General features: G+C 34.4%; 1 protein-coding gene across 1 annotated transcript in view; it reads right to left on the bottom strand.

The window, feature by feature from the left end:
* Positions 1-7,427, bottom strand: part of SEMA3A (semaphorin 3A) — a 473,560-nt gene extending 466,133 nt beyond the window's left edge. The window contains exon 1 of the mRNA XM_045864793.3: positions 7,115-7,427. The gene's annotated coding sequence lies outside the window, so the exon portion shown is untranslated. The remainder of the gene's footprint in view (positions 1-7,114) is intronic.
* Positions 7,428-23,439: the final 16,012 nt, after the last annotated feature.

Below are 23,439 nucleotides of genomic sequence, written 5' to 3'. Positions count from 1 at the left end.
AGTCTCCAAGTGGGCAATATACAACTAAGTCCTAAAATAAACATTTGGGTCTTATAATAAAAAAGCGAAGTTCACAATTTCCAAAATGAACAAATTTAAAAAACTCGTATTTCACTTACAAGACCTCTGTGTAATGCTGTTGGTAGCCATAGTCATCGTTTAAAGTAACAGACTAAATATAATATAAATATATAATAATATATATATTATATTATATATAATATAAATAATAATAAATATAATAAATAATAAATAAATAATAAATAAATATAATAAAAATATAATATAATAATAAATATAAAATATTTATAATATAAAAATACAGTGTTTCTATAGCCAATCATTACGATAAATATTCAAAACTCTAAAATAGCCAAGGTAAGCTGGGAAAAAATATTTTAAGTTCATAGATTTTTTTCCTGTTGGTGCATGCCAAAGTTTGTGATGAAATTTGTTTAAATTATGGACAATAGTTCCTTAAACAAAAAAAAAAGCATTTTTATTTATTTGAGTTATTACTGTAGAATATATAATAGAAATCATGCTAATAGAGGATTTATTCACACATGCATATATTTGCTTTCACACATAAATTACATACACACACAGAAGTTATTTATCACATTATTGTAACACAAATTAATGAATATACCTAAAAATATGATGTAAAGACAAGGTCTGATATAAAATATACCTCATTTCCTACATGACAAAATCATCCATAACATTTGTATTCTCCTAAAGGTACCAAAGTAAAATGCCTTCTTGAAAGATGTGGCATCGATATCATACTCATTTCTTGTATTTTCTCGAATCAAAATATGATGGCAATATTAAAGGCTTTTGTCAGGTATGACTCTCACCATATATACAGTATATATGTGCATCCCTGAGGTTCATAATGTATTGAAATAGTTTGAGTCTCTAAATTCCAGTCCAAAGGACTAGAACTATAATAAAAACAATTTCTCAAAACAGAGGATCATAGGGAAAGAGAGGAAAAAAATAAAACAAGACAAAATCAGAGAGGGAGACAAACTATAAGAGACTCTTAATCATAGGAAACAAAGTGAGGGTTGCTGGAGGGGGGAGGGATGGGAGGATGGGGTAACTGGGTGATGGACATTAAGGAGGGCATGTGATGTAATGAGCACTGGGTGTTATATAAGACTGATGAATCAATGACCTCTACCTCTGAAACCAATAACACATTATATGTTAATTAAATTTAAAAAATTTAAAAAACAGTTTCTGTCCCAACCTACCCTGCATATTGGGCATCTTGGCATGTTTGTGCACATTCACTGCTTTCAAATATCATACTGAATGTATCACTTGAAAATATTTTTTATAGTTTAATGTTATTCATAAAATTGAGAAAGTAAAACACATTGCTCACCTAACGAATGCAAATGACAAATCTCTTTGCCTGTCAATATGAAGACTAAAGAAGATACCAAACCTCAGGACATAATAGTAGTTACTTTATGTTTCTTCTCTATATTCACCCACATATATTTGCTTTTATGAAATGAAAGGCTTGCACATAAGCTACTCTTACTCAAATTTTCATGTTGCATAAATTAAATATTTGGTTACAAAACTGGTCATGTTAAAATATACTTCTAATACTAGAAGTGGAAAAAAAATGAAAGCACATTATGAAAATGAGCTAATAATTGTCAAAAAGAGGACCTGAACTCCGGTGTTTTACTTCATGTTCAGTGCTCTACTTATGGAGAATTTTCGATTTGTAATTCAGTCAAATAGAAGAACAGGTATGTGCATAATTAATAGTATATGGCTTATTTAGGAAAAATAAATTCCAGAGTAACTGAAAGTACAGTTTATCAGGAAAATCATTATGTAGCATGTGGAATTCATGCTTATCAGCACATCTGGCCAGAAACAAGGTCAAAACCTCAAACTTTCAATACAGGTACAAATGGAACACTAATCATCCTTCTCTGCTATTCATCCAAATTTGAATGTGCAATATTAAGGAATAAAACAAAATGAAGTTGACTGCTAATTAGATGCCTCTTTGAAACCTTGAGTTTGTGGCACCTTCAACTTTAACTCTGAACACACAGCAATGAAAAAGTGTACTTCACAACAAAATTAAAAATTTGTATCATGCTCAAAATAGGCTATAGGTGTTAATAAATCTAAAGTGAAGAGAATATTTAATATTAAGCAGGGATAGAAAAGAACTTTCAGATATTGGTTGCAGAAATATACCAAGGTAGCTAGAAGTCTGATTTGTGTAGGGAACTGAGAACCTTCCATACAAAGGAAGGACTGACTACGAGTTGAGTTGTGGTTGACTTCTGGTTTGGGCTTCTGGGTGTATGAGACTGTTCTGACCACCAGATGTGAATGGAACTGTCCATCAGCACAGTAGCTAAGCCTACAGTGTCCTCAATATTTCCCTGGAACATGAGCCAGTAGGAAGCAAGCCAGTATGAGCCAACATCAGAATTAACTGTAGACTGGGGCCCTGGTGGAAGGCATGGGACAAGTCAGATAAAAAAGGGAGGGTGAGGGGTGAGGAGACTCTCCCACTGAAGATGAACCTACAAAGGAAAATGAAAGATTTTCTGGAAAATTCAAGAAGGATTTATGAGGATAAGATTAACTTCAAGAAGCTAGGCTGTTGATCTCTTTGAGTAATGACACTGATAGAGGAAGTCTTTCACCAAAGTTTTTTAAGTAATCATCAATCCTCAAGGTATTTAGAGCTTTCAGATCCTGTCACTATAGATTAACTCTTCCAGGATCTTGAGGTTAGTTGGAAAAAAATTACTTATTTTCTTCTCTGTCTTCTTTTGTATAAAAATAGTCTCTGGTCTTATAAATGCCAACCACATTTAACTATCTTCATCAGATATATTTTATCAACACAAAAGAATATATGGGAATTAAAAGAACACTTATATTTACCCACTTAAAAATAAGTGGGTTGGGGTTGCTAAACATTTTATCTATCCACTTAAAAAAAAAAGTTGGTTGAGTTGCTAAAAATTTGATGTAATTTCCACATGTTCATTACATTTGCCATGCATAAATCTGCTTGTTTGTATAAAAGCAACTGGATGTCTTGGCTTAATAATTATGATATGCTTTTAGAAATTAAAAAAACTCCCTTTAAACTGAATATTCTATCTTTATCTAGGAGAGGATACACAAGCCCATCATGACGAAAGTTCTATTATGAAATCGAAGGTTTTTTTTTATCATAAATATTTTGTTTTTGACTTCTCTACAAAGAAAATTCTCACTTATATGGATAAATGCCTATCTTGGGGAGAAAGTGTTCCAGCAGATAGACATACCACAGATACAGTTCCTAGGAAAATCTGTATTTGAAATGCAGTATTTCAAGTAGGTGTTTTCCAGGCTATGCCTACAAGACAAAAATATCCACAGACAAAGGGAAAATTCAATTAGCATTCTATTTAAACAATCCAGATGGTCCTACTGAATAACTGAGGCCCGAAAATCTTTCAGAGTGAATAACTGATAGCTCATTTTCTTCACTGCCTTAGTGGTGGGAATGTGTTGAGGTGACTCTCATTGAGAGGCCATCATGATTATAGTCACCCCCGTTAACTTCAACAGTGGCTTGGTTGGAAATACCCTCAGATGACAAACTCTTCTCAGAGACTTAATAGGAATGGAAAATTAGCAATTGAGTGAGGATAGAAGGACCAAATCTTCTCCAAATGTCTGCAATATGACTGTAACCCCTTCTGTGCCAGCAGTCAAACCTCTGAAAAGTAGTAGGGGCTATACATGCTGAATGATGAGGTAACTTGAAGTGTGCTCAGACTTACTGGTATTTAACATTTATGCTTTATTTCACTGGGTGTTCTAGCTATTTCTATTTATGAATCTCTTTCAGAATTCAAGTAGTTCTAATAAGGTGGTCAGAAATAAAGTCAACTTTGCATTGATAATGAAGTCACCTGCTAGGGAGGCAGCATTGCAGTGTTTGGAAGATTTATCTGTTTTCAGGCAAAGTTAATTTGAATCCAAGTTCCACAATTTACTAACTATGCAACACTCCTCAAGTTCCTCAACCACTCTATTTTTATATTTATGAATGGAACAGCTTGGGCTCCAAGGACTAAAGAAATCATGGGTACAAAATGCTCAGGGCAGTGTTTGGTTCCTTGCAAGTGCCCAACTAATGTTATTCATTAGCACCCTATCTGGAAATAGTTGGCTTCCAATTCAGAGCAAAAATGGAAGCCTGAATAGAAGAGTACCTGGAAAACACAGCTGTTGGCCACTGATAAGGAGGGAGCACATCTGGGATGCACTGTGCCCATTGGACAGTTGACTACACTCTCTCCTCCTTGAGTGGCCATTGAAATTTGACTGTATTTTTACCCACACTTGCTAACTTGACATATAATATAGTTTCTTTGCTGTAAGTGAAAATGGAGTTATTAAATCCTATAAATGTTGATTTAGGTTTAAAAAGTACAAATTATTTAAGAGAGAGTATCCCTTTATACCCTGGTGATTTCTAAAAACAATTCTTCCAAGCATCTGAGAATTTGCATGGACAAACAGAGCACATATATATATTTTACATTTACTTACATTATTTGTACTAATCAGTCCTATTGCAATCTTATTTGAAAACACGTACAGATAAAGCCACAAAGACACAGAACACTTACATGAATGAAAAGACAAAAGAATTTAAGGACCATGTAATTTGTAAATTGCTTAAATTTCAACATGATATTTCTTAGCAAAATATAATTCTAGTTGAAAAGTTTTTTTTTTTTTTAATTTTAAGTTGGACTTAACCATAATGCTTCTAGCATAAGTTTTAACTGGGATAGTTGTAACAAAACCACCATTATAATTATAGATGACTAAATGGCTTCTTTGAGGATATCACTATATATAATTACTGTCTTTATCTCCACTTAGCTATATATCCTTAAATGAATGTCACCATTAGTGAAAAATCATTATTTGCAGGAGTTACTTGTGTATATTTACTTGCTGACATACAGCTACCATTTAAGCATAATAAATCCTATGTAAAATATCAAACCCTTCCTCTGTCACTCCATCTTTACCCCACAATGCCTCTTAAAGCTTATTAAGTTAACTGAAATTTAAGCAAAGGCTACATTTGTTTTAAGTATTTGGATAAAGTGTAAAATTCTCATTCATCATCCTATGCCGTCAATAATTGGCTTCAATAATTTTTTCACTTATTTTTTTACTGAACCAAATAGACTACCAATGTGCTATCATCACAAAAAACTAACCACGAAGTATTTAAAAAGTGCAGCATAGCACCACTTGATTTTTATTATACTTTGAAAGGCAAATGAAGTACATCAAGAAGAAACAAATCTAATGGCAGTGCTGAAGTGAAGTCCAGCCTTTGAAAAAGGCTTCCTATTAATCATAGACCTGACCTTTTCATTAAGGGGCACTTGTTGGAGTCATTGACACGGTTACAGCATTCATATGTGTGAACTGTACTCCATAGTATTCATGTACTGGGGAAGGCATAGTGAAATTAGATTCTCTCCCTGTAGGGGGTAGACATTGACCGCTATTCAATGCCAACAATTGTCGGTTAAAGTATTTCATGAAGAATGACTTTTAAACTGCATTTACTCCACCATCAGTAATGTCAATGCAATTCTTAAAGAAATATATTTAACTAGCGGTAATTAATTAAAGCTCTCATAGCAGCAACTTTATCCAAGCTAAATCATTTCTGAATATACACAAAGGAGTCATAAGGATTCTACCGTCATGGCTTTTAACCCATCAATTTCAATGATGTCCATCTATAATAGTTAGAAAACAAAAACAAAACACTGGCCAGTAGGGAATTATTTAAACAATGCAACACTGTTTTATCTCATTTTACCTGTCTATGTACCCTATATATGTGCATTGTCTTTTGAGACAACAAAGCCTTCCAGACTAATTTTTTAAAAATGCCTAAATTAAAAAAAAAATCCTCAAACGACTGTAAATAGTTATTATAACATGCTAATGGTTTTTAACCACCTCTTTTTTAAGATGATTATCTTTGGGCAATATCTGATGGACTGAATTTAGGAACCATAACTGGAATCTTTGTCAGGGCATATGTCCCATGTGTTTATTTCTTACATGGAACATCATACATTATTTGAACAGCAAACACATTCTTTCACATTGGCTGACATTCCACCTGAAAAAAGTCCACCACAGTTAGCTTGTTAACACAATTCAGGATATATGGTATAGTAATAAAAAGATTCCCCATAGCCAAGTAAAAATCAGGGTAGGGGGCTCAAGGAACAGGGCTGTATTTAGATCAAATCTGAACTTGAAGTCCAAATATAGTTAAATGGTGAATCTAAAGTTGTAAATGTAAAGTAAACGCAAAGTGAAGGCTGCTTTAAACCAAGCATGAAAGACCAAAAAGTCAAAGTTGAGATTTCCTACATCTGGCTTTAATATCTTTTCCTATGCTATCAGACAAATGACCTTTTGTTTTGTTTCGTTTGTTTAAAAATTCATTATCATTGTCATTACTGCTACAACTTAATACTGCTTTTAGTTTTCAGCACCCTTTCTTTGGTAAGAGATTGCGCTGTAAAATGGATTTGTAAAGTAAAAATGGCAAGCAAATTCCGCACGTTAATGAACGGTGATACGACAATACAGTTATGCATAAAAGTTGCAGTCTATTTTCAAGAAAAGTATGTACGTCTCTTACGTACTCTTTTTTTATTCTCAGAGCTGTGACCAAACACTTGCTACCATCATTTCTGACAGCAAGAAAGGACGTCTCACCCAGAAATAGTGAGTAATATGCCAGGCTGCAGGATTGAATTAGCAATATTATTAGCACCACATTTTAGTTCCGAGACCTTCTGAATGAGGAAGTCACTTGCAGGGTATTTAAGCTTCAGTGACAGTGCCAAGGCACTGTGCAAAACGAAACCGGGGGAAATCCACAGGGTTATGAACACAGGCTTTTTGCTCGTTCGCTTTTGCAGTCTTCAGAGGATTCGCTGAGAGTAAACATCCTTAATGAATTCCCAAGTAAAGAAGGAAGAAGAAATTTTCCACTTACTGCATTTGCTGTCCTTTGTCCACACGTTGAAGTAAAAGGGCTGTTCTGTTGTTCTTACCTAGCTCCAGGTTGCCCTCCGGATTAGGCATAAACGTGAGCGGCAAGAAGCGTGCCGACTTTGTTAACTGTACAAGGAGCAGCCCCTCGCGCTCTGCTGCTAGAGAGCCGGTCAGGACAAAGTGCTAAACTTCAGCATGAGAGCACAGCATCTATTACCCCTGAGGCTCTACCATTTCACCTACACCTGGGCGGATCTATCAAGCTTCATCTCTATTAGAGCTATTTGACTCTGTGGTTTAAGAGGGAGGAGGGAAAAAAAAAAAAGGAGGCTTGCCGTTGTCACACTTGTTTCCTATTAGAGAGCCTTACGGTGGATTGAGTAATTGTGTACGAAGGTAGTCTGGCTGGCAGATGTGTGCAGCCCCAGCGGAGCACTAGATTCAAGGCAGATGGGTTGTACCAGGGCGCAAACAACATTGAGAGAGAGAGGCGTGATTAAAACAGCAGGCCTCTGTTTTATAGTGCTGGAAGTGGGGTAGCATTCAAGCTCCTGGGAATCAGTTCCCCAAATGGTACTACTCTATAGAAAGAAAAACAATAAATTCAATAAAAAGGAAAGATGTTCAAGCTACAAAAGTTAGAGATCTTTATAATATTCACTTTAACTATTAATGAAGGAGTGAATGAAGCACCTTTCCCCTCCCACTACTCCAACTGAACTTAATTAAAACTACTCAATCATGGGTCATCGTGGGTTATTGATAGTGTTAATGTGATGGATTTGAAACAGATCCCTCATTCTGCTATATAAGCCATGGTTATCTTTTTAATCTGAATTAAATTGCTTTAAGGAGATTTACACTGTCAGGGAGATTGACATTCTGCAATTGGACATTTTTAAAAAAAATATGGTTGAGGCCAATTGTTAAAAAAAAAAATTGTCTTGTAGGTATTTCTGCATACCCCATATGATCTCAAGCACCTTAACCCACAGAAACTTTACGGCTTTCTATGTCACTGCTCTGACAGTCAAAAATATATAAGTAATCAGAACGAATATAATTAACTTTCACAAATCAGAACCATTTGATCTATTTTTCTACATTGTTGAGAGCTATTTTCCTTTGTTAAATAGTGCGCAACTGCTATTTTTAATAATGATGACAACTGGACAGTTGCTACATGCCAGACACTATGCAAAGAGCCCTACATGTGTTATCTCTTTTGAGTCCCACATGGACACCATAAGATCAATATTATTATTATTATCATTGTTTTTTTCATCTGAGGGAGAGCTGGAGTTGGTCACATATTTGTTATGATTTAGAAGCACAATTCCATTGGACCTGACTCTAGACTCTTCACTCTTCACCATGTCATACAGACTCTATGCAAAATAATTTTTGTCCTGCACAAGATAAAATGATTATCATTGATTTCTTTTATAGAAAAATTGAAAATGATATCTTCTTTTATTTCTCTGGGTAGTTATAATTTAGAATTAAATACTCAAGATTTGTGCATCCAAATAGGTAGTAGAAATATTTTCCAGCCCACTGATGAAAGTTCCATTAAGGGCTCTAAGGATCAATAATGGTAAGAATTGCTGAAGGACATATATTTTAAAAATAATTCATTGGCACAATTTCTTATAATTAAATCACTTCAGCAAATATTTCTTATTATCTCTAAATGGTTTGCAGCAAATCAGTGGAAGAAGGATGAATAGGATTGAAAACTAAGGATTTCTTTTTTTTTTTTAAGATTTTATTTATTTGAGAGAGAAACAGAGATAGTGACAGAGAGCACAAGCGGGGAGGAGAGGGAGAAGCAGGTTCTCCACTGAGCAGGAGCCTGACTCAGGGCTCGATCCCATGATGCTGGGATCATGACCTGAGCCGAAGGCAGATGCTTAACCCATTGAGCCACCCAGGCACCCCGAAAACAAAGGATTTCAATTAATAAATAAATTCTGCATTTTCAATTCATTTTACATGTTTCCCTAAATCAGTCCAAATCTATTGTTTGAGTAATAATTTCTTATTCTCCCTTTTATATTTTACCATTTTCCTATGAATAAATGTTTTACTTCCTCTAACAGAAGTTTATTTTTACTCAGCAGTAAAATCATATTACTCAGTGTATGAAAAAAAAGAAAAAGAAAAAAACCCTCTCATTTTATTTCTAGAGACAAAAAGACAGAGAAAATAAATCTGAAAATAAAGTAAGTTATGCTTCCATGAAAATTTTATTTAAATAATGAGACTTTCATTTATTTAAAAGTTTTGCCAAAGATAAACAAAATAAAACTCTGGTCTTGAATAACAGCATGGTCTTATGCTATATGCCAGAGTGTACTGACATACATATTTATAGTCCTCTGACTTTGGGTCATTTTTGCTAAATATTAGCAAAAATGTTCTCTCTATAATTCTACCCAAAATAAGAGAATGAGAATAAATATGCTTTAACATGCAAAGAACACACTTAAGGAAAGTATTAAAAGATGATGAAGGAGAAATATAAGGTATCAAAAATGGGGATAGAGTACCAAGAAAAAGAAACACACAGTAGAGAAAAAGCAGGTTGTGATTTAAATGCAACTCAAGGGGCCAATGCAACTTGAAGAGACCTAAATGGTTAACAACTACTGTTTGTACATAGCCACCATTAAGGAGAGGGCCTTTTTAAACAATGTCTGGTTATTTTAGAGTGTGTGTATGTGTGAGGATTTGGATATCCTAAAGACATTACAAGCATACATTGCTATTCAAGTTATAGAAAATATGCTACTGAGAGAATACAGATGTACCTGTAGAAATACTATATAAGAGAGCAATCAATCTTAATTTTCTTTAATTGGATTTAAGTAAATTAAGTTAAAGTTTATCTGTGACTATTTGAAATCTCTTTTATGAACTTCAGCCAAACTTTAGCATTTTCAGATTTCAAAAATTTTCATAGGGAAAAAAAAAAAAAAAAACTTCTACATTTTCCCCTTAACATAAAATGCCATGAATACTTTCATTGTGATTTTTTTTTAATCTTGGCTAAAAATGGGACATACTGGAAACATCCCAAGAAACAATACCCTGGGGAGTTTCCAGTCTAACTTATATACCAAGTTTGGTTAAGATTTGGAGAAACATAGATTTTACTATGATTTATTTCTAGGTTTATTCACAACCAATCATATAAGCCTATTCTCAAGAGAGTCTTTTTGATACCAAATGTTATCTAGTATATGAACTAATGATCTAATGCCTGCTGTTTTGTTTTTTTTTTTCCCTTTAGGAAGGTAAAAATCAGAATTTTCCCAACCACAAACCATCTTGTCACTGATTTCTACTCCTTTCCATTGGGTCTATCACCATCCTATCTATACACAATATCCCCATTAGTTTTACTGATAGTGACTATCGTCACTGTGGCTATGGTATGTGGATGTGATGTGTTATTAATCAGATTGTTTCAATAAATTCCAAATGTGATCTGCCATTTCCAATTCATTATCAAAATATTTTGTTAAAAACAATGTACAAATATTTGTCTTATGTATTTGTTCAAATATTTAAGATATTATGTAGTTGAAACCAAAATTCAAGGTGTTTTTAAATTATCTGGTTCAAAATTTGATTCTTTTTAAAAAACATGTGTCTCACTTGCGCCAACATTTAAAAGCCCAAATGGTGAATAATTTGAGTTCCAAACTGCTTACTTTTGAGTTTAAGGCAATAAAAGCCCCTGTGTTGATCCCTGGTAGCAAGTCAGCACTTCTGAAAAAAACTGCTTCAACTCTTAAATGTAAATACCTTTGACGAATATCTTAAAAAATACTCCATATCCTTCCATTTTTCTGCCCCATGATTTCAATATTGGGCCTTGTTGATGTAATAAATAAAACACACAAAGTTCATTAAAGCATGGGATCAATTGTCTCTTCTACAGAGAAGTGTTTTTATCTAGTGTGATTTAGGTGGGTACAATTTTATGTAAGGTGAATTTATGGGACAGAAAGTTGTGCTTCTGTGATTCACTGGTTCTAGAAGATGGGAAAAGTGTTATTTTTTGGTTGTTGTGGACTCAGCAGTTCTAAAATACATCATGCACTGGCAGAAAAAGAAGTGTATATCCTAAACCATTAGGATTCCATTAACTTAATCATACTATTTTAATAGCACAGGATAAAATATCAGTAAGACAGGATGCATAGAATTAGAGCAGAGGAAATAGTTCTATGAGCAGATCTGAAAAAAAGTATACAGAGGTTTGTCAATTGAGTGTGAATAATCAAGAATTCAACAAATACTTAGGAGCAATATTTTTTATGAGACTAGGCATGATAGAATTCTATGACAAAATATTACCAACCCTAGTCAATTTCTTACTCTATTAGATCTTAAATATTTTCTTGAAAATGCCCTTCTGTCCAACGTCAAGAACATTCTTACCAAAATTTTTACTGTGGTGAAAATGTTAATGATCTAGGAGGAGGATAAAAATTGCTACCTAGAATATTTTCTTAAATTGTTCCTTATCCTCTGAATTAGTTTAAGACATAAGCTAGTGATCCCTGGAAGGCTAGTATAGTATACCTTTCAAAGGACCAGTTGTATTACAGAAGAAAGTTTTCTTGGGGAATATAAATAGCTTGGGGGTGTCAAAAATGGAACACGCACCATCAAAAAGGCTCCAGGTTGGTTGAGAGTCTTAACACCATAAATCCCCTTGAAGAGGTGAAGCCAGAGAAGTGTATGCCTGGAAAAAGATCTGTGTGAGGGAAAAATTAGGCAAAGGTTGGAGGTAGAGGACACAGGGGAATTTAAATGAAAGCAAAGAGATCTATAAAATAGTTCTACCAACTTTAGAATTTTACTTAGGCCAAAGTGCTAGAATACATTCAAATTAATTGGGGAATATTTGTAAGCCAATTAATCCAAATGCTAAAAATATAAAATAAATTATTTTTACCATCCTTCAAGATATGTCAGGCAATTTTTAATTCAGCTCAATTAGTAATAGCTACTTATAAGTTATCACTGGTGTAGACTTCATAAAGAAGCAAAGCATGACCTAGTGTCTTATCCCAAGACATTTTACAAACTACTTGAGATGAAAATATACACACACAATAAATTAAATGAGATTTTATGATCAGAAAGTGATACAGACAATAAATTTAATAAGAGGTCAGAAAAATGAGAGATCAGCATGGGTTGCATAAATTCAGAGGTATGCAAGGACATCGTGTGGTTCAGGAATTATGACAAAAATAGACTGTATCAAATAAAGGGCTTGAATTGGGGAATCATGGAGAAAGTTTGGGAGGGGCAAGATTATATAGAACAAAGAAACATTGTTGGAAGTTTTCTGGTAAGTGTCTGGCATGATAAATATATTTTGGAAAGATTAATTGGAAGGGATTAGAAAAAGGCAAGACAGCCTTTGAGTCTGCTGCAATAACTCAGGCACTGACCTACATTTCTCATTTGATCATCAGTTTTTGCTGTTTAGGACTATCCCCGCAGACTTCTATACCCTAAGACCTCCTTACATTCCATTCCCATTTCTACCCCTCTGTTCATGCCATGTGCTTGTGGTTCAGTGGAAAGTTTGAGATTTAAAAAGTCTTTGATTTAAATCCTTATTCCATCACTTAATAGTAATTTAACTTCCCCAAACCTCAATTTTAAAAAATGGGATTCCAATCTGTATTTGTGAAGTTTACGTGTGATGAGATCACTGAACTGGAACTGTATTTATACAATGGAATGAATAGAAGCCTGTGGTTGGATAATCAATGTCTTTCTCTGGATCTCTGATATCTAACCCTATGATCATAGTCTTGTATAGATGTCATAAATATTTTTAAATGTTTATATATCTTAATATTTCTCAAAGTATTTATCAGAAACACAGAAAACTTACTGAACTTAATTCTTTAGAATGGTCAGATGGATTTAGTTAATGATAAAAGTACTAAACAAACAAAGAAACAAACAAAAATTTGGATTCAAAAGAAATTCCAAAGTTAGAAGCAACAAAACTTCATAACTAATTAGAGATGAATGAAGAGGTTGAGTGAAAATGAACTCTACAAGTAACAGGAAAAAAAAAAACACTAGTGCAACAAGCAAGATCAATATTTATTCAATGTTTCTTCTTTGTTCAACTAAGAGAAATTCAGAAATAGCTTTCCGAGTGTTATACAAAATCATTTTTCAAATAGTTAGAGATCTAGCATCTTTCTTTCTGCTGTGCCATTCTTGACTAATAATAGATGTCATTTTTAAGGTCCAAAATTCCTGCTGGAATTCTGGTCATTGTTTTTGTGTCGACCAGAAGGAAGATTGGAAGGGTAAAAGGGGCTGATACTTTTGTTCAGCCCCTCTTAAAGGGTAAACCCAGAAGGGTTTATCCAGCAATCCTTGCTTATGTACTGGCTTCGCAAATGTAAGGAAGGTTGAGGTAGTCATTTTAACTACCTAGAATATAAATAAGAAGTTTATTACTGAAAAAGATAGGTGAATGCTTTGGTTAGGAAACTAAAAGTCTCTTCCTTAAACTGAATTAAATAATGATATTTTGAAGAAACAAATACTTGGGGTAAAAAACATTTTAAGGTGAATTCTGTAAAGCATTAATTTTAATGATGAATGACTGAATGAATGATGAATTAGAATCAGGATGTTATGTCCATGAGATGGCTGAAAAAGAAGTGATGCTGATCTATGTAGTGAGGAAGTAATAAAGCAAATTAGGAGCATTGAAATCAATGAAATTATGTCAGTCAAGTCAATAAACTTCCAAACTCAATTTAGACCTATTTTTTCCATTATACTATCCAGGGATTCTATAATGTGAGACCTTTTTAATAATTAGATATGTCTTAATATACAGACACATATATATAGACAAGTACATATAGATACATATATGTATCTGCCTGTCACTAAACCAAATATGGATCAGATTAATTTTTTTAAAATTTTATGATCCTGTCAAAAGTCATCTATATGATATTCATTTGACTATATTGATCAATTCTATCAAAACAAAGTTAAAAATTTCTATTATACAGCCTGACACATATTTTTGAAGAATTCATATTTACCATGATATTTTATTAAGATGCTCCACTCAAGTATTTTTGTAACATAGGGGAGAGCTGAATGGTTGTATTATATGACTTGTGAATACTTTCTTCTATTCTGTGGGTTATCTTTTTATTTTAATGATTCTGTCCTTTGATGCACAAGTTTTACATTTTGATTTAATTCAATTTATCTATTTTTTTTTTCTCTTCTTGCCTGTGCTTTTGGTGTTACAGTCAAGAAATCAATGCCAAATCCAATGTAATAAAGCTTTTCTCCAATGTTTTTTTGTGGAAGTTTTATAGATTCAGTTCTTACTCCAGGTTTTTGATCCATTTTGGGTTAATTTTTGGATATGGTGTTAGGTAAAGGTCGAACTTCATTCTGTTACAATAGGTAATCAGTTTTCCCAATACCATTTGCTAAAACACTGCACTTTTCCCATTGAATAGGGATTTTTGGCATTCTTGTTGAAAATCATTTGATGATATATGTAAGGGTTTCTTTCTGGGCTATTGGTCTATATGCCTGTCGTTATGCCACTATACACTTTTATTTACCGGAACTTTGTAGTAAGTTTTGAAGGCAGGAAGTGTGAAACCACCAACTTTGTTCGTTTGCAAGATTGTTTTGGTTTTCTGGACCCCCTTGAGAGTCCATATGAAGTTTAGGATTGATTTTTCTAGTTCTGCAGAAGACATCATTAGGATTTTGATAGAGATTACATTAGATCGATAATGTCTTTGAGTAGTATTTAGATATTAACAATATTAAGTCTTCCAATCCATAAACATGGGGTATCTTTACATTTATTGGTGTATAATTTCTTTCAGCAATGTGTTGTAGTTTTCAGTGTATAAATCTTTTGTCTTCTTGCTTAGTTGTATTCTCAAGTATTTTGTTATTTTGATGCTATTGTAAATTAAATTGAAAAAATATTTTTAAGAGTAATTATTACAGAAGTTGTTGAAGACTCCGATGTTCTCTCTCTCTCTCTCTCTCTTTTTTTAAAGATTTTATTTATTTATTTGACAGAGAGAGACACAGTGAGAGAGAGAACACAAGCAGGGGGAGTGGGAGAGGGAGAGGCGAAGCAGGCTTCCCACTGAGCAGGGAGCCCGATGCGGGGCTGGATCCCAGAACCCTGGGATCATGGCTCGAGCCAAAAGCAGATGCCCAATGACTGAGCCACCCAGGCGCCCCTGATCTCTCTTTGTTCCAGTCTTATACTCCTCCTCTGTCATCAAAATTAATGCTTATCAAGAATTTGGTATGTACAGCTTTAAAATGCAATAAAATTAATTTGCACTAATAATATGCCTTGAGTTTTGAAGATTATTTGTTAAAACTCAACATTGTACTTTCCAGATTTATTTATGCTAATATAAAGAGATTGAGCTCATTATTTAATTACTGTTACAAAGGTTAGCATAATCTTTGACTCACATAATTTATATATTCATTTTCTTACTAGCTTTTATTTTACTTATTCCAATTTTTCATTCTTATAAACAGACAGAGAACTTATTCTGTGCCAGCCCCGTTCTTAGTACTTGCAATGGGTTGAATAGGGTCTCCCCAAAGTTTATGCTCCCAGGAACCTCAGAATGTGAATTTATTTGGATGTCGGGCCTTTGCAGGTGTAATTAAGCTAAGGATCTTAAAATGAGATAGATAATCTTGGATTTAGAGTCATCCTTAAATCTAATAACTGTTATTCTTGTAAGAAGAAAAGGATACAGAGAGACCCAGAGGAAAATGCCATGTAAAGACAGAGGCAAAGATTGGTGATGTTTTTACATGCCCAAGGACACATGTTTTTCGTGATAAAAACCACGAGAACCTAGGAGAAAGGTATGAAACAGATTCTCCTTCAGAGCCTCCAAAAGGAACCAATCCTACTGACACCTTAATTTCAGACTTCTGGCCTCCAAAATTGTGAGAAAATATATAATTTCTCACAACTGTGAGAAAATTTGTTTTTTTTTTTTTTAGATTATAATTTATGACAGCAGCCCTAGGAAATTAATAACATTACAGGTGTTAACTCATTTATTCTTTTTTTTTAAAGATTTTATTTATTTATTCATGAGAGATAGAGAGAGAGAGAGGCAGAGGCAGAGGGAGAAGCAGGCTCCCCGCGGAGCAGGGAGCCCGATGCGGGACTCGATCCCAGGACCCTGGGATCATGACCTGAGCTGAAGGCAGACGCTTAATCGACTGAGCCACCCAGACGTCCCTCATTTATTCTTTATAACAACTCTATGGATTAGTTACTACTCTTACTCAATCTTATAAACTAGGAAACTGAGGCTACAAGATATTAAATAATTTACCCAAAATCCCAGAGTTGGTAGGTGATAGAGATAGATGGTAACATTCCAAGTCATTAGAAACATGTTACATTGCCTCCTAATCTGGGCTAATTTAGTAACTATACACATTCAAATGCATCCTAGCTTGACTTGCCAGCAATGACTACCCTCAGAATGATAGCTCTTTCCTTTTTTACCTTATTCGTATTAGAAAAAGATGGCTAACTATACTGCCATACTTCAGAAATATTTCCACATGCTTATGTAAAAGAAACTGTTTTTCTCTCACCAAGATTTAAAACTTGTCACATAATTGAGTGGAAGTTTACTACAGCACATTTTGATTATACATATTTAGACATTGCTTTTTAAAGAACACTGAAGGAATCTGAAAAAAAACAACAACAACTAAAGCAAATGCTAAAAATCCTTTAGGCAGGAAGTATCAGAAGAGTGAAAGCTGGTTTTCATTGTTCAAATAATCATTCTACAATACTTTAACATTTCACAGTGCCATGTTACATATGTTGTTTTATTTATGTGATGGAAAAGTACGGGCAGTACAACCTAGTTAGTAAATCCAGATTTTTGTAGAGCAATAATCAAGAACGAAACCTCTATTATAATATGTATTTTGATCCAATCATAAATTAGTAAAGTCTTTCTAATAAGATTTTTAGGAAACTCATCTGTTTCCTCATGTCTTTATTTTACCAATAACATGATTATTAAAAAATCGATTGTTTGTCAACACCTTCGATTACCTACAAATATGAGGGGTTTTTTTTGTCTTTTTCATTTCCTTTTGCAAAGCCTTTCCTCACAATTCCATTTCTTATAATTTTAAGCACTTTGAACATTGACTGAATATTCAGTACATGCTAAATATTTTGGCATCAAAGTCCATGTAAATTTTGTCTTGTATTCTCTTGTTGCTTAAGAAATGAAAGTAACTTTTTCCAACAGTCATTCTTCAAACTTAGAAATCACTTGCATACTTTTATGTATCCTACTTTCCCTCATTAATAAATCTTGGTACTAACAATTATTAACTAAATTATTATTATTAATTATTAAATTATTAGCTAAATTAAAAATTAAAAAACTATCACTGTGTTGCCAAAGTTCAATATTTAATGGGTGCTATGTAAATACAGCATTGTTGTAAGTTTCCCTTATTCTCTCTCCTCGCTCAGTTCCCTGCACACACACATAACATAGCAAAGTGGAGTTAGAAATGCATATCTTTATATACTTATACTGACAAATAGTTCTCCAGTTAACAATTTTTTATTGAGTTTCTACTATATTCAAGTCTACTATGTGCAGTGGGGTAAATATAAGTTGAATATTATTAATGTCATTCTTAAAAGACAATTAAATTGCACTTAAATTATTGATAGGTTTTAAAAAATTGTTTAAAAAAATTTAGTTTAAAAACTAAAAAATCTTGGGGCGCCTGGGTGGCTCAGTCATTAAGCGTCTGCCTTCGGCTCAGGTCATGATCCTGGAGTCCTGGGATCGAGTCCCACATCGGGCTCCCGGCTTGTCGGAGAGCCTGCTTCTCCCTCTGACCCTATCCCCTCTCATGCTGTTTCTCTCTCTCTCTCTCTCAAATAAATAAATAAATAAAATCTTAAAAAAAAAATAAAAACTAAAAAATCTTTAGTTAATTGGTTTTCTGAATTCGTAAGTATATGAGGTAATATCTTGAAGTGTCCTTTCTTTTTCTCTTAGTGGTACTGATTATTAATGATGCTAATAGTAGTATTACCTTTTTATTTTTAGTTAGTAAAGCCCATGCATAATTATATGTTGTATTCAAGGCTCTGTCCTTGGCTTAATGAGTTGTTCCAAAGGGTCCAAAGAAATTAATAAGAAATCACAAACAAACACACAGTTCATCAGTAGTGAAGATCAAGAGATGATTATAATATTATAAAGAATATATATAGCCAGTTACAAGCGCCAATAAGATTGCTTTTCATAGGAATACTTTTGAAAGGTAGTAAATGAGAATATTACATTGGTAAAGATGAACAGATTTGTAAAATAAAAATGCTGCTAACAAAAGCATATTTTGTTACCAGCAAATGTTATTATAAAATAATGTTGGTGATTATGTTGCTTGCTTATCAGGACACTAAGCATGAACTGAGCTTTAAGCACTGGAAGCAAAAGCTAACAAGGAGAAAGAAGGCCCTAAATGGCCTATTATGAGGTTTATTTTATTTTGAGGGACAATTAGAAGCCACTTACAATTCCTTAGAATGGGAAACATGAAACAACAAAATATTTGACAAGATATTTCCCTCTGCGAGCATACCAAGAGTTTAGAAGTAAGATTATTATCAGGTAAGAATTTTTTCCCAGTAAGTTGGTTAGAGGTCGTGATGGCTTGAGCTCTGAGGCTCAGAGAAAAGGAAAGTTCCAAGAAAGAGTATGATGAACAGGACTTGGTAATTCCTCAGACACAGAGAACAGAGAATACACATATAAAGGAGACTTGGGACATTGCAGAGTTGATTATACAAACAAAAAATATAATTCTCCATTTACAAAAGAGATTCAACTTCTAAACAACATCATCCACTTTTCCGCATGATTTTAGTGAAGCCCATAGCAAAACACTTTTCCTGAACACTTTTTGCTACACTGTTACTTTGTGCCAACAATAGTCAGTGGACTGACAGTCCCTCCATACCCAGAGAAAGATTACCGATGAATAAGTGTCAGCCTGGGGTGACATAACAAGTGATATTTTGAAGGGGTCACCTTTGGTTCCAGGGATGCTTAAGTGTTTTTGCAATGACCTGGAAAATGGAATCTAGAATAGGCTCATCAAATGTGTAGATGAGTTTAATCTTCTGAAGAGAATAAAGACAGGGCTACTCACGGAAGACAGATTCAGTATTCAAAATGAACTTAGCACATTAGAAAAGCCGTGAGAAATGAACTGAACAGAGATCAAATGGGTCACATTCAAGGTAATACAACAGAAGACGGAGGCCCAACCTCAAAGGACACACAATACTATATCTATAATAATGGGAGGAAAGGTGATTTGGAATAGTATTGGAAATACTCTCTACAGTGGTGCCATGCCAAGAAAGAGTGGGGAGCGATACCTCTATGCCAGCAGACACAGGAGAACTAAACTCACCACATTCTAGGGTTTTCTGTGAATTTAATTGAGGTGCCCGAAACACACAGAACTATTTTTTATTTATTACTTCGGCAATAGTTAGAGACTTACTAGATACAATTCTCTGTGTTGCTTTAAATTTGCATAACAAATGGAAATAATGGGAAATAAGTCTAACTCAAATAATTAAAATCAAGCAATTTAGAAGAAAAAACAAGTGCACTCACAAAAAAGACTGTGTTTAGGGGCGCCTGGGTGGTTCAGTCTGTTGAATGTCTGACTCTTGATTTCGGCTCAGGTCATGACCTCAGGGTCCTGGGATGAGCCCTGCAGGTGTTCCCCACTCAGCGGAAAGGGAAACCCTGCTTGTCTCCCTCTCCTCTGCCCTCCCGCCAGCTTGCACGCGCACATGTGCACTCTCTCTCTCAAATAAATAAATCTTTAAAAAGGAAGATTTTGTTTATTTTTTAATATAAAAAAGTTTTTAATCACATTATTTCCAATACTAAATCATTCAACATTAATTGAAGAAATAATAGCTAAGTACCAACTATGCATGGTACTATGTTAGGTATCTGGAATACAGTGGTGTCTAAAAGAGAATCACTGACTGATCTCAAGAAGCCTGTAATATAAGGCAGGGGTCAGCAAACTTTCTATAAAGGTCCAGATTCTAAATCATGTAGGCTTTAAATATCCTATGGTCTCTGTTGCAAGGACTTCACTCTGCCATTTTAGCACAAAAGTGGCCATAGTTAACACATAAACAAACAGGTGTAGCTATGTTCCTGTAAAGGTTTATTTACAAAACAAGCAACAGGCTGAACCATGAGCCATAGTTTGTCAACCCTTATGCTAATGGATAAGATAGATGTTAAACAAGTAAAAATATGATATAGATACAAATAAGATACCAAGCACCACAACACCCAGAGGTGAGCAAGAAGACTACTTTCTTTCTTTCTTTCTTTCTTTCTTTCTTTCTTTCTTTCTTTCTTTCTTTCTTTCTTTCTTTCTTTCTTTCTTTCTTTCTTTCTTTCTTTCTTTCTTCTTTCTTTCTTTCTTTCTTTCTTTCTATTATTTTTTTGTTTCAAGTTTTAATTTAAGTTCTAGTTAGTTAACACATACTGTAGTATTGGTTTCAGGAGTAGAATTCAGTGATTCATCATTTAAATATAACAAGTGCCCTCCTTAATACCCATCCTCCACCCACCTCCCTTCCAGCAACCCTTAGTTTGTTCTCTATATTTAAGAGTCTCTTATGTTTTGTATCACTCTCTCTTTTTTTTTTTTTCCCCTTCCCCAAGAAGACTACTTTAGAATGGGTTATATGGGAAGGTTTCATGGAGAAAGTGAAATTTTCAGATGAGATCTGGAGAATGATTCATGGTTGGCCTGTCCACACCTAGGGAAGAGTGACAGCAATGGCTCTGGGGTATAAAAGTGTTTATGCAGGCGATGCCCTAGAAAAAGACCAGATAGCAACACATACCAGAGGGCCTTCTGTGTACTTGGCCTGTTCTAAGTGAGAGAAATGAGATGGTAAACATGAAAAAATGCACTGCCCTACAGGGGAATATATTCCATCGCAATGAGGCAGTTTATTTTAAATATATAAAAGAATTCCAGAGAGTGAGAAGTACTATGAAGAAAATGAACCAAGTTGATATGATGGAATGATCTAGAGGGAAGAGTAGTCATGGAAGGGGTCAGTGAATATGTGCCATTTGATCTGATTGTAAAGAAGGAGACAGCCTTGGAAATACGGGAAGGAACAGAGTTCTATCCTAGGACAAAACAATGCCAAGTCTCAGAGGTAAAAATAAGGCTGGCACAAATAAGAGCCGGAAGGATGGCTGAGGTGGCCAGAGTCTCTCATGAATGGTGGAGACATTAACTGTGATGAGGGAGGAGCGGAAGTGGGAGAAGTGTCATGAGTTCTACTGTGGTTGTACTAGGTTTAAGTTTCTCCTTAGGAATCTGAATCAAGATTTCCAATACAGAGTTGGATATATGAATTTGTGGCTTAAAGCTAAGGAAGAAGCTAGACCTGAAAGAATAGATTTGAGAGGGCGTCATTAACATGTATAAAACCAGCATGTTGGGGTGTAGTGGACAGGAAGAAATTAGAAAGTTAGATAGAGGGACATGATGCAGGGTCTTGCAGCCCATGTTAAGCAGGCTGTCTTATTCCAAATGTAACACAAAGCCATCACAAGATCTTTAAGCAGGGTAGTGCCATCATTCAAATCACAATCAAGCCTCATCATTTGTGGCTTCCTCATTATTTGCGGATTCTGTATATGCAGATTTGTCTACTCACTATAATGTATTTGAAACTGCCAAGTCAATATTATGGTATTTTCATGGTCCTTGCAGACATGCACAAAGCAGTAAAAATTTGAACCTCAGACGTTCATGGTCCCCGTTGAGGTCGCACAAGGTGACACTTCTCATTTCTTCTTGTTTCAGCTCTTGTACTGTAAGTGTTGTTTTTGTGGTCTAGTCAGTGCCACATTTTTCATATTTTTGTCCATTTTGCTGTTGAGTTTGCTGTTTAAAATGGCCCCCGGGCATAATGCCAAAGTGTTGTCTAGTGATCCTAAGCTCAAAAAGGCTGTTGTGTGCCTTATGAGGAAAATACATGTGTTAGTTAAGCTTAGTTCAGGAAGTTAGAGTGCTGTTTGCTGTGAGTTCCATGTTAATGAATCAATAAAATATATTATATAAGGTGTCTTTAACAAAAATGCACCTAAAACAAGATTATGTATTGATCAGTTGATGACAATTTTGTGACCAGAAGTTCATAGGCACCTAACCCTGTATTTCCCCTAGGTTCAGTATTCATTAATTCAGTATTTGCAGTGAATTTATGAAACATAAGTACCATGGATAACGAGAACTGACTGTATGTCTCAAAATGACTGCAGTGAATTACATCATGAGACAGTTCTGTTTATTATAAGGAAGCTTTTCCTATAGTTGTATAAAACATTGGCAGAGCTTCCTTAGGAAAAAAAAGTAATTTCTTTTTCAAATGATATATATACATATCATATATATGTATGTATATATGTATGTATGTATGTATATATGTGTGTGTGTGTGTGTATATATATATATATATATATATATATATATACATTTCAACCAGTAATGGAGAAACTTTTGCCTATACATTATATATAGCAGTTGGTTTATTTTATTTGTCATTACATAAAATGTAAAGTGAAGTTTCAGTTGGCTTTCTCTACTGTGGCTTTGAAACCAACAAATACAATTATGTGCATGTGTGATAAAGGCAAGTGCTTAGCACAGCGCGTGACAAATAATCCTTGCTCCAGTAAATGTTAGCCACTGCTGCTCCTGTTCCAAGTACTCTGTTTAGAAATGCCCTATTTCAGCCCTGACATGATATCCCAAGGAACAGAGATAGCAAGCAGATTAACCAGGATATGTTCCCTAAAATTAACTGTGACCCAGGACATTCTCTGCCCATGCCTGTGGTCCCATTCTGTCGGTGGCCCTTGGTTAGTATAATAAATTATATGCTCATACTACCCAGAGATATTTTGTAAATAAAAATATAAATTATGGATGTAGTGGTGAAGCCGCAGCCACTTAGTTTTAGAATGAGAGTTAGGCAAAGGTGTGAAGGACTGGGGGGGGGGGGGTGTCCTAGGCTAGTGTATCCGAAGAAGGAACCAGGTAGGTGGTAACTGACATTAGGGTCAAAGAGAGAGACGTTGGAGCTAAAAGTTGGGGAGTGCT

This window comes from Mirounga angustirostris, unplaced genomic scaffold (genome assembly GCF_029215605.1).
Source record: "Mirounga angustirostris isolate CCGP_5_RB_7025 unplaced genomic scaffold, mMirAng1.0.hap1 SCAF_12, whole genome shotgun sequence".
NCBI classification, from domain to species: domain Eukaryota; kingdom Metazoa; phylum Chordata; class Mammalia; order Carnivora; family Phocidae; genus Mirounga; species Mirounga angustirostris.
This window is presented reverse-complemented; position numbering and strand designations above follow the sequence as displayed.